Here is a 12,498-nt window from a genome sequence, read left to right on the forward strand (position 1 = left end):
GCCTGGGCCTGGGGATGTTTAAAAGCCCCCCCATATCCATATCCCAGAAAAACATGAGAAAATCACCCAAGAAGACATCTATTTTCAGCTCTGCCAAAGTCAATGATTATTTATTCCTCTCTCCCTTTTATTTTCCCTCATTTTCCATAGAAAGCAAAAAGGCTTATACCTTCTATCACTTTTGCAGGCATGCTGAACAGATTTACAAAGGGTAAAAGCACTTGAAATACTCTGTATGGACGGGAACATTCTGCCTAAATCTGCTGTTCAATCTTTCATCTCTCCAGATCGACCGCTGGGCCTCTGTTCTCCCGGGACTGGGGTAATAAACAGTTCTTCTGAGTACTCTTTAAATCATATATAAAAGAGGAGACAAATGCAAGTGACGAGGTGGCCGAGTGGCTAAGGCGATGGACTGCTAATCCATTGTGCTCTGCACGCGTGGGTTCGAATCCCATCCTCGTCGTTCACTTTCCCCACTGGACTGGCTTTGTGAGGTTTTAGTGCTTTGTGAGCTAAATATTTCACCGGTGGACATAAGAAAAGAAAAAGAACTCATCTGACAAGAAGATCTGAGTGTCACATAAGGGGATCTAAAAATATACATCTGTGCCTTGGAATTGGTACGCAAGTCATACTAGAGAACAAAATGTTTGTTTTGCCAATTAATGAGCAATCTGAAAGAACAGCTCCTTCCTGATGGTGTTCACGAGGCACGGAAACCTCAGCCAGACTTCTGAGTTGGCCAAACCTGGCCTGGCTGCCTGCCACAGCGGTGTATTAGCTGAAGTCGGAGAGACTGGCTGCCACTGACCACCCCCCCAACCCAACCCCGTGTAGACAAAATAAAACTGATTTCTTCAATGGCAGGGTATGTTTGGAAACATCCTGCCCTGTTCAGGCTGCCAAGCCAGCGGACACAGCTCCGCCGACCGCGGGTACGGGAGGAAGGCCACCTCGTGGAACACAGGTGCTGTCTGGCCTCTATGCCTGCCTGGGGCCCAAATGAGGGGCCCCCGTGGGTTCACGGCTGATAGGACGTGCCTTCTACAATCTGGAAGCTCCCAGAACTGGTGCTGAAAGATCCTGTCCTGAGTCATGTCAACTCTGCACCTACTTCCCTTACAGGATCTGGGGCACAATTCCATGACCACCTACTGACTTTGAGGTTTGTCAGCCACACAGCTGGATAAAAAAAGGCACGCAAGGCATGAATTAGCATGGTGTGAAAAGAAAAGTCAGTAAAAAGAGTCCAGGGTGAGGAGGTAGGAAAACATGTTCTGCAAGGGAGAGAGATGTTAATACATGGAGAGACAAGTGCTGGGCAAATCGACATTCCTCTTTTCCTGAAGAGTTACTCCTACTTTCACTGCACCTCGCTGTTCACAGAATTCCACAGGCCTCTCATTTCACTATGGCGGCATCAGGCAGGATGATGAGAACCTGCAGCAGTCTGCAGGAAGTCATATTTTCTAATACGAACATGACTATAAACAAATTCAGTAAAGGGCTTCCCATCCCACTGATGTTCAAATCTGTCTCACCTGCAGATCCAGATGCTGTCAGCAATGCTGACTTCTCCCCAGTGCAGGAGAAGGGAAAACTCTACTCAGTCTCCATCCAGAAGGTTTTCTTGGGGTCAATGTCTTATAATAGCCAGTTCCCACATTCTTTGCTGATGTCCTTCGGAGCTGTGACGGTCTCTGCTCTGCCCTACTGGCTTCCTAACCGCCCACCTGCCGCCACTATGGCAGAATAGTGATGCTGGGGCAAGGGGCCTTCTCCTCCCCAGTCACACTACACCCACCTACACCTGAACATTTAAATGACATACTTACAAAGGAAAATGGGACCGCTTTTGTATAATTTAAACCAGAGACACAAGTACGTGAAATGGCTTGTCCACACATGCTGTAAAACAACACACCAAAGTCTGCTTAGCAGGAAGTCGAAAAGAACGATTTTGAGATTTGTATTTATGTTAGCACATTGTTTATTTTTTTCTTATTAAAACAATGAGATAATACATGTCAGATTTTGAAAAGTATAAAAATTAGTAAAAAAGAAATAGAAACTCAATTGGTTAAGCGTCTGCCTTGGGCTCACATCACGATCTGGTTCAAGCCCCATATCGGGCTCTCCGTTCAGCAGGGAGCCTGTTTCTCCCTCTGCCTGCTGCTACCCCAGCTTGTGTGCTCTCTCTCTCTCTTTCAAATACATTGATAAAATCTTAAGAAGAAATAGAAAGCTACCAATCACGCTTCCTTTCTGATAATTACTATGATTAAAAAATATATATATATTTACATTTATGTATGAATAGATAAGTAAAATTTATAATCATGTTTGACATGCAATTTTGAATCTAGTGTTTTAGTTTTAAATTTCTTCTTCTTTTCCAATTACAAATGTGGATTATTTTTAGTATGCAAAAGTAAAATATTGCAGAAATTAAAATAAAACATAAAACTAAGACTTTCTACAACAGGTGCTGGCGAAGATGTGGAGAATGGGGAACATTTTTGCACTGTTGGTGAAAATGCAAACTGGTGCAGCACTCTGGAAAACGGTATAGAAGTTTCTCAAAAAGTTAAAAATACCCTATAATCCAGAAATTGCACTACTGGGTATTTGCCCAAAGGATACAAAAATATTAATTCAAAGGGATACATGCACCCCTATATTTATAGCAGTATTAGCTATAATAGTCAAATTATGGAAACAGTCCAAGCGTCCATTGACTGAAGAATGGATAAAGAGGATGTGGTGTATATATATATACAATGGGATATTACTCAGCCATAAAAACAGAATGAAATCTTGCTATTTGCAACAATGTGGATGCAGCTGAAGAGTATTATGCTAAGTGAAATAAGACATCCAAAGAAAGACAAATACCATATGATTTCACTCGTATGTGGAATTTAAGAAACAAAACTAATGAGCAGAGGGACAAAAAAAGAGAGACAAACCAAGAAACAGACTCTGAAAAAACGAACTGATGGTCATTAGAAGGGAGGTGGGTGGGGGATGAGATAAATAGCTCACCGGGATTAAGGAGTGCACCTGTGGTGAACCGTGGGTGTTGTATGGGGTGTTGAATTACTAAATTGTACACCTGAAACTAATATCACACTGTATGCTAAGTAACTGGAATTTAAATAAAAACTTAAAAAAAAAGACTTTCTAATAATTCCCACCCCCTCCCATCACCGTCTTTGAAGCTTTAGTGCATGATCTGACAATTATTTTTCTCTTTTCCCAATGTACATATACTCAAACTTTTGTCCAGAGGGCTTCCAATGTCATGACATGTTCTTTGAAAATACTATGCTAATGGTGACATATGTGTCATAGAAATGGACCAGAATTTGTTGATATTTTCTCCTATTGAATTTGTTTCTCCAGTTAGATTATTTAACACCTTTTACCAAGTTTGTTGCTGGGCAGACCCTTCATCTTTGGCCTCTTTGCTGGTGGCTTCCCTTAAAATAAAGTCTTTGAACAAAAATGGGAATCATAGGACGAGAACTTTCAATCAGCTTGATACATATTATTAGGCTTATATGGGCATTTTCTATATTTAGGATATACATTTGATTACAATTTTAACCAATTTAAGGTATTTGGTTAAGATATCTTTGACATTTTGAGGCATTAAATCTTCTTATTAATTTTCTCTTCAGATTTCTTTCATAGAAAGCATTTCTCCAACATGAGAGCAACTAGACTTTCACGTATTTTTCTGTATCGTAAATTCTTTTGTACTTGTTTTCATTTTTTTCCATTTCACTCTTTAATCCAATTAGACTTTTAGTAGGTCACATAATGTGAGGATGTTCTGTTTTGTTTTCTTTTTCTAAAATAAGCAAGTAATTGTTCAGCACCTCTTTAAATATATTCTTTGCTTGGAGAAGTTCTTTTAACAGTTAATCCAGGCCACCCATTTCTGGTCCATTGACCCATCGTTGATTAGGCACTGATGCTACCTGGTTTGACTTTTTGTAGCTCAAAGCATGGCAACTAAGCAGGTAGGTACTGAAGGTGCTGAACAAAAACCTGCCATTAATTGTGTGACTTTGTGAAGTGGTACATAAACTCCCTGGCTCTTGCCGAAAGAGACTTCTTATGGTCCCTCTGCATAAGGTTGTTAGAGGAAGGGAAATGTGGCTGTTCAGAAAAGTCATGGTATAGTATTTACCACAGATGGGTTACAAATGGTAGCTACTGTATGTGTTCCATTTTTTTACCTACTAAGAGGAGCCACTCCTAGTGTTCTTTTCTTTTTTTAAGTCCTGGCTATTTTGGCCTGGTTATCTTTTCAGAAAAGATTTCTCTAACATTTTCAAAAGAAATTCCATCAAGATTTTGATTAAAGTTATTCAACTGATACATTTATTTGGGAAAAACTGACATTGTGCCATAATCACTTATCCTCTGTCTCACATGATATGTCTTCCAATTTCTAAGATTTTATGATTTTCAGGCAAATTCTGTGGTGTTTATGTTTTACTTTTGCACATTATTCTTAAAGTCATTCTTTTGTTTTGGGTTTTTTTTTCTCATGTGATTCATACATTTTCTTATCTTTTTTTAATAAATGATTGTATTTGGAAAGCTATTTAGTTCTGGTATATTTGCTTTGTATCTAGCAACATTACCTTATTTTGGTATTCTAAAACTGTAACTGATTGTTCAGGCTTTCTAAAAATTAAGTCATATCATCTGCAAACAATAACTATGCTATCCCTTCTCTTCAGTTCATGCCTCTCCTCTCATGTATCCTAGAGAATCAACTACAGCACCAGAACAACGCTGGAAACAGTAGTGTCAGAAGTCATCCTGCAGAGCAGAGTAGCCCTTTCTTTACTTTCTATCTCTGCTTCTATGCTGAGCAACCTTGCATCCACTCTTCCCTGCACCTCAGTTTCTACATTGGTTTAAGGTAGATATTAACAGCACTTACCTAAGAGGTAGCTCATTGGTGAGCGCTGATCAATCCTTCCTGTCATTCATTACTGCATCTGCCTATACACGCTCTCCTTCTTTCTCTCTTTACTCATTCGACATTTCGCCTTCCACCTGGACTCTTTCTCTCTTTTTTATAGTGAGCCCCTCAGATGGCCATTATTTCTGGGGCCGGATTTTACCATCTCTCCGAAACTGCTCATTTTTTCCTCTCTCACCAGAAGAAAGCTGTTGCCTGTCCACACTGTTGGGGCTGGGAGCCTCCTCTTGAGATTCAGTTCCAGGCTGGGGGGTTGAGAGAAAGAACTGAAATCCCTTTGTGGTTTGATAAATTCAGAATTGTGGCATCTTTTTTTTTAATGATCTTACATCTTTATTTTTTTATAATAATTTTTATTATGTTATGTTAGTCACCATACAGTACATCCCTAGTTTTTGATGTAATGTTCCATGATTCATTACTTGCGTATAACACCCAGTGCACCATGCATTACGTGCCCTCCTTAATTGTGGCATCTTGTAAAGATCTTCAATGCAGGAAATTCTGGAAAGACACGGTCAGGCTTTGGATTCAGTGATTTGAGGGAACTTCAAATATAAGCTGTGATGAATTAGCAGGGGATTTTCAGTTATAATGCTGCCACATATTAACATTCTAGATTCCTGACCACAGACTATGATCACTGTATTATTTACAAATGTTTGCCCTTTCTAATAATTTCTCTCCAAAAAGAAGATAAATCATAATTTGAGCATTTTGGTCTTGGTCTGTGGCCACATACGACCATCCTTATGGTTCATCTTTGTGATTCGCATCTCATGAGAAACAAGAGTTATGTAACAATCAGCTTCAAGATTAATTCAACCCTGATCTTGTTTTGTTTCAATTTAACAATTCCACAATGGTGTATCAGTCCATCAATCAAGAATATGAGGAAGAGAGATGACAGCAAATTGGATGAAGCTGAGAGATGGATATAAAAATATTCTTATTGCCAAGTTCTGTGTTTCAGCCTAAAAGTGAATTATTCGATAAAAAGACTCAAAAGTTGCAATAATTCCTCCTGGTGACTTGCTTTAAAGTGGGTGGGGTGGGGCGCCTGGGTGGCACAGCGGTTGAGCGTCTGCCTTCGGCTCAGGGCGTGATCCCGGCATTATGGGATCGAGCCCCACATCAGGCTCCTCCGCTATGAGCCTGCTTCTTCCTCTCCCACTCGCCTTGCTTGTGTTCCCTCTCTCGCTGGCTGTCTCTATCTCTGTCGAATAAATAAAATAAAAAATCTTTAAAAAAAAAATAAAAAATAAAGTGGGTGGGGTGAGGGCTGGTGAGTAGCAGGTGTTGAGACTGGGAGGGAGAAGGACCTGAACATGGTTCCTTGGGGCCAAATGAATCCCAAAGGCAGCCTGAAGTGTCACTTACTGGTTGTGTGGCCCCGGGCAATTTGCTTTTCTTCTTGCCATAGTTTCCACATTTGTAAAATGGGAATAATAATAGGATGCATAGGGTTATTACAAAATTTCATTTAGTTACTATGTATAAAATGCTGAGGACAGTGCCTGACTCGGGGTTAAGTGTTATGTAAATATCTGTTTAAAATTTCCAGTGAGACTGTTGGATGCTGTAGGGAGTTAATGGGCTGGGGAGAGCCACAACAGGATTCTGATGGTCCATTTCATGTAGGTAATGGTGAGGGTGGATCTGAGAAGGACCAGAAGTCTAGGTAGTTGCAGCAGCTGCCAGGCCAGGCCTCAGGTCATCAGCAGACCATTCTGTGAGGTGACGGCAGATACAGCTCTACACATGGGGAAAGGGCTTTAAAGAGCTGAGAAGACCTGTCCAAAGCCCAGATGAACAGGCGGTCAGGTGAAGGCATGGTACAGGGCATGGTGACAGAATTCGGTGTGTCCAGGAAGATGCTGAATGGGGCTCCATCGCGTCCCAGCTGGGCTGGGAGGTCTTCTTCCAACACAAACAGACATGATCCTGCTGCTGGTAACACTGCTAATTCACAGCAAGAAGAAATGAGCAAACAGAAGGTAGGAAAGAGATGAGAGGAGAAACACCACAGGAAAACACTTCTCTTGACTGTGTTCTCTGATTATAGGAGTCCAAAAGAAATACCTGTGGGAGGAAGGAATTCCACTAAATGTAGAAATACATGATTTGTATGGAATGAGTTCCATGAAAAATAAATCTCCCTTCACTGACTAAAAATGCATTATATTTATTCAACAATCATTTCAACAATGAAGTAAAATATGACCCATTACAATATTTATCTCCATTTTTTTTTACAATTTTTGAGATGACAAATCCATCATAACTAGGCTATGAATCTAAATTTTGCTAACTTGACAACAATCAAAACACCGAACAGCCCAATTTAAAAATGGTCCAAGGAGCTGAATAGACACTTCTACAAGGAAGATATTTAAATGGCCAATTAACAGTTAAAATGATGCTCAGTATCACTAATCATAAGGGAAATGCAAATCAAAAGTGCAGTTTGATACCTCTTCACAGGTATTGGGATGGCTGTTACAAAAGAAAACAAAAACAAAGACCAAAATAGCAAGTTATGGCAAGAACGTGGAGAAATTGGAGCCCTGGTGCATACTGGTGGGGATGTAAAATGATGCAGCTGCTGTGGAAAACAGTATGGTGGTTCTTAAAAAAATTAAGTATAGATTTACCATATGATCCAGCAATTCCACTTCTCGGTATACACACCAAAGAATTGAAAGCAGGGACTTTAAGAGGTATTTGTATATCAATGTTTATAACAATATTACTCACAACTGCCAAAAGGTAGAAGCACTCAGAGTGTCCATTGACCGATAAATGGATGAACAAAATGTGGTATTGCATATAATGGATAATTCAGCTTTTTTTAAAAAGGGAATTTTGATATATGCTATGACATGGATGGACTTTGAAAACATTATGCTAAGTGAAATAACCCAGACACAAAAGGACAAATATTGTATGATATTTGTATCATTTATTTGACGTACCTAGAATAGTCAAATTCATGGAAACAGAAATGGAATGATGATTTTCAAGGGCTGGAGGAATGGGGCTAGGGGAGTTGTTGTTTAATGGATATAGAGATTTAGTTTGTGATGATAAAAGAAGTTCTGGAGATGGATGGTGGTGATGGTACAGAGCAATGTGAATGCACTTAATGCCACTGAACTATACCCTAGGAAACGGTCAAAATGGTCCATTTTATATTATGTAGCTCTTATCACACACAAAAATTCTCTGTACTATGACACATCCCAACTGCCACCTGTCTTATCAATGATCCACTATCTTCATGTAGACATTGATATTATGAATTTTCATCCCAGCAAGAAGAGTAGCAAGGAAATATTAATTGCAAATATTGGGAAATGTGTCAACAAATCAGCTCTAATAAGAGCTGAAGTTACCCTCATATTGCTACTCATTACCTTAAATGACTTGGTTGATTGGTGTGTCTGCCTTCAGAATTATTTTTTAAACTTCAGAATGTTATATATAAAATTTATAAAATTCCCAATGCCATTGGCTCACATTTTGACTTTAGCGTTTGTTTGTTGGAGGGGAAAGATTAAAATGGTTCTAAATATGAGAAAGAATCACTGGAAATTATGCAGAATTTCAGTGCATGGTAAGGAAAGTTTTAAATATATCTAAAATGAATAGATTCACTTAGCTTACTCACCCTGAATCAAGGCATCTGCATTTAGAAATATAAGCCTACTTCTAACCCATTTTGAAAGTTGTCAAAGCATGTTTATGGATCTCTCTGTAAGAAAAGCAGCATTTTTACAGGCAAATTTTTCTTCTTAAAAAAAAAATCAAAATGTTATGCTTAAACTGAGCTTGAAATCTAGCCTTGACTTAAATATTACCCCAATGAGCAATTCTAGGTACATTTCCTTCTCTGGCACAATGAACAAGCCTTGGAAAGTTAGAGGGCCAGCAGGGCTCTTTGGGGAAATGCTTTAAAAATCCTCAAGAAAGGCCAGAAGAGACTGTTTGCCCCTTGTGCTTATTCCACCTTTTAAAAGATCATTTCCTCTCCAACACTTTAAGCAGAGTAATCATAGCAGGGGTTAGAGAAGCTCTACTTCAATCTTTGGGATGTTGAAACTTTCCATGTGATTCCAAATTCTGTCTTTGGATCTTTTTTAAAATATTTTTTTTTATTATATTATGTTAGTCTCCATACAGTACATCCCTGGTTTCCGATGTAAAGCTCGATGCTTCATTAGTTGAATTTTAATAGGAGCAGAAATTGCTAATTTGGCCTGGGCAGGTGGTTTGTAGGAATGGGAAGTCCTGGGAACCACCTGTCGTGGTAGGAGCAGAGTGCTTATTCCATTCATGTAAGTAAATGCAGACAGAATACCACTGTCTTGCCAGGCATTTACCCTTCAGTGAGGGGATGGGGGGCTGTCCGTGGAGGACGGTGAAAGTTAGGAAAACCTGAATTCCATAATATGAAAATGTAGCTTGGAAATTAGACAGGTGAATTCAGTCAAAAATGGCCCCCCAAATGATGCAAAGGATATTTTTCCCTGAATAATCTGTTTTTTGATAAAAAATCAACTTGTTTTATATGCTTTAGCCCTACTCTTTTTCTACTTCCAATTTATCTAAACAGAATTTTATAGAATTGGGCTTTAAAAAACAGTGGCATTAGCTACTATTCATTAAGTTCATGCACTGAGTTAGGCACTGTGCAAAAATCTATTATTTCAATTAGTTCTCACAACAATTCCATGATGCAGTCACAATTATGATTCCAAGTTTACCAATAAGGACATTAAGTTTCAAAGAATGTACATGAATTCCCCAAGTGATGAAGCTAGGATTTAAATGCAAGGCTTGTCTTATTCCAGAGCCATTGCTCTTGACTCCTATATTAGATTACCAGTCTGTATTAGTGGATCTTACCATACAATAAAGCCATGGCTATTACTGAATTGTATCAAAATAGTATGTTTATAACCTTAAACTTTACAGCTTTTGAAAAGACAGAATGCTGAAAAAAAAAAAAGCCATGCTAAAAATTGTATTTTAAAATAGCGTTTCCTTGGAACCTGTAAGCCTAGTCTAGGGCCAATTAATTTTGGGATCCACAATGGTCTTTAGCATAATGTATGCCTTGAGAAGTCTTGTAGGTAAAAGATGTTTAGTATGTGAATTAATTGGCTTTTACCACAAAAATGTTGCATAACAACCCCCCACTCCCAATCAGCAGCTTACAATTATGTCTTTCTTGCAAGTCTGCAGGTCAGCTGTGTTGGCTCAGGTGGAAACTGCGGGTCATACATAGACCTGGTGTGTATGTACATATTTCTGTGAGCCAGGCTGAAGGAGCAGTGCTTACCTGGAGAAGTCTTTTCCCATGATGGTGGGCAGAAGTTCAAGAGACCAAGTCAAACCACACATATGATTTGAATTTAAATCTTCTGCTTGGATGTGGCATGGATCATGTCCACTCACATCCCATTGGTCTAAGCAAGTCACACGACTAAGCCCAACAACCATGTGGTGGTGGGGACACAGGTCCTCCCATGGAGCAGGGAGAGAAGATCTGTATATTTATTTAACATTAATACATTCCACACTGATGCTATATGATCAGATAATTCACTAAGTTATATTATCACACAAAACTCTTCTTAAAAACAAAAAAACACTTTTTCTCCAAATCTCAAGATGCAACTGTTCCCTAAGCAGAATTTTTGATGAGTTGTAAAAAAAATCTCTTATTTGCAAGTACTATGTTTTAATTAACAGAAATATAAAATAGCCTCCGATGTGAGGTTTTTTCCCAGAGAAAATAATTAAAGCATAATAACACTTTGAATTTGCAAAGACTCTTTACTTCAAAGAATTTTATTGGCTGACACAGTGATATATTTTTGTTCTATTCTCAAAACAGCCTGTGGATAAACTGTTACAATCCATTTATTACAAGCAGAAAACCTGAGTCCCATAGATATTGGGAATTTTCCAACTTAGAGCAGTAGTACTAGTCCAAAATCCTAGGTTTCCATCTCCCCCGTCACCTCAGAAAACCATGCCTCATAGTCATGTGAGTTCACTTGTATCAAAATGATATAAGCTGCACTTAATAGGTTTAGAAGTTACAAGATCAGCTTTTCTGTGAAGTTTATTTAAAATGTGTTTCAGACCTATATTAACCAGAATAAAACACACTAAGGAATAAAAAAGAAGTATCCAGATAGTTTAAAAGAAAATAAGACCATTATCCTGAAAACCTATTTATCAAACTATATTTGAAGTATAAAAGTTTTTCTTGATCTAGCTGAGTTTTCCCCAAGGATAAAGTTGTTGTCCAAAAAATAATGATAGGCCTCTCCTCCTTTTTCTTGGTTTATAATCACCTAGGAAATAATGGTGGCTCTCACTGTCTTCCCCCTTTTTATCTTTCAAGGGGACCAAAAAAGAAACAAACAAGCAACAAACAAAAAAACACAACCTCTTTTTGCGTCTTTCACCTATAGCCAAATAGACATACTGACACAGACTTCCAAATATTGAATCATGGGTCCATCTTGGTTATTCTCTTATAGCAAAAGGGATCTGGGAAATGATCATTGGTTATAAAGAATAAATAAGGAAAACAAAACAAATCATAAAATGGCAATCCTAAAGGCATGAAAAACTCTGTGCCGTGAATTGGCTGGGACGTGTGCTAGTCTAACCTGGCCTGTGCTGGTTGTGTGACTCTCCCACACCATAACCCTGCCCCACTGCAAATCCCCTGGGTTAAAGAGTCATCGATGCCTTCCTTGCCTTAGTCATTTTCTTTCTGGAACCCAAGAGAAAGAGTGAAGCTGTAGGTGAGGGGTGTGGGGGAAATGAAGTATAAGAAAAAGAAAACAGCTCCAATAGGATAAAGACTGAAAGAAACTAAATCACCTTGGGACTATTTCTAAATAAGGTAGATATGTGAGGATTAAATGGAGCAGGAAATAATCTGTCTTCTATATTAAGCTCAAAATGTGGTATGGTGTAGAGAAAAGCAGATAGATTTTGCTGAATTCATATCATGACTATACTTCTAACCAGCTGTGTCACTTTGGACTGGTTTATTCAGTGATCCTTGGGTTATCTGAAAAATGAATATAACAGCAATTACCTGGCAGCTTTATCATTACTGTGACAATTAACTGAGATACTGTGTAAACTGTGAACTGTGACCAGCGGGCTGAAAATGAACTAAAAATGTCTTTTGTGTCTTACAGAAAATACTTTAAATTTGGAATTAGTTGCCAACATTTAAAATTTAGAAATTTCACTTGAAAATTTAGATTTTAGGCTTTTCTTAAAAATTTGGAAGACCTGCTGTTTTGGTTTTCTATTGCTGTCTAACAAACCACTACAAAACCTAATGACTTAAAAAAAAGGGGGGGGGGACACAATCATTTCTTTTGCTCACAAATCTGCAATTTGGGTAGAGCTCAGTGTGGAAAGGTCATTCACTCAAAATCACATCATATTCG

At 38.6% G+C, this 12,498-nt stretch overlaps 1 non-coding gene across 1 annotated transcript; it reads left to right on the forward strand.

Moving 5' to 3' along the window:
* The first annotated feature begins 384 nt into the window (after window positions 1-384).
* On the forward strand, window positions 385-466 carry TRNAS-GCU. The gene has a single exon. It is a non-coding gene; the product is annotated as a tRNA-Ser (tRNA).
* Window positions 467-12,498: the final 12,032 nt, after the last annotated feature.

The sequence above is a fragment of the Ursus maritimus genome, unplaced genomic scaffold, assembly GCF_017311325.1.
Source record: "Ursus maritimus isolate PB19 unplaced genomic scaffold, ASM1731132v1 scaffold_22, whole genome shotgun sequence".
Lineage (NCBI taxonomy): Eukaryota > Metazoa > Chordata > Mammalia > Carnivora > Ursidae > Ursus > Ursus maritimus.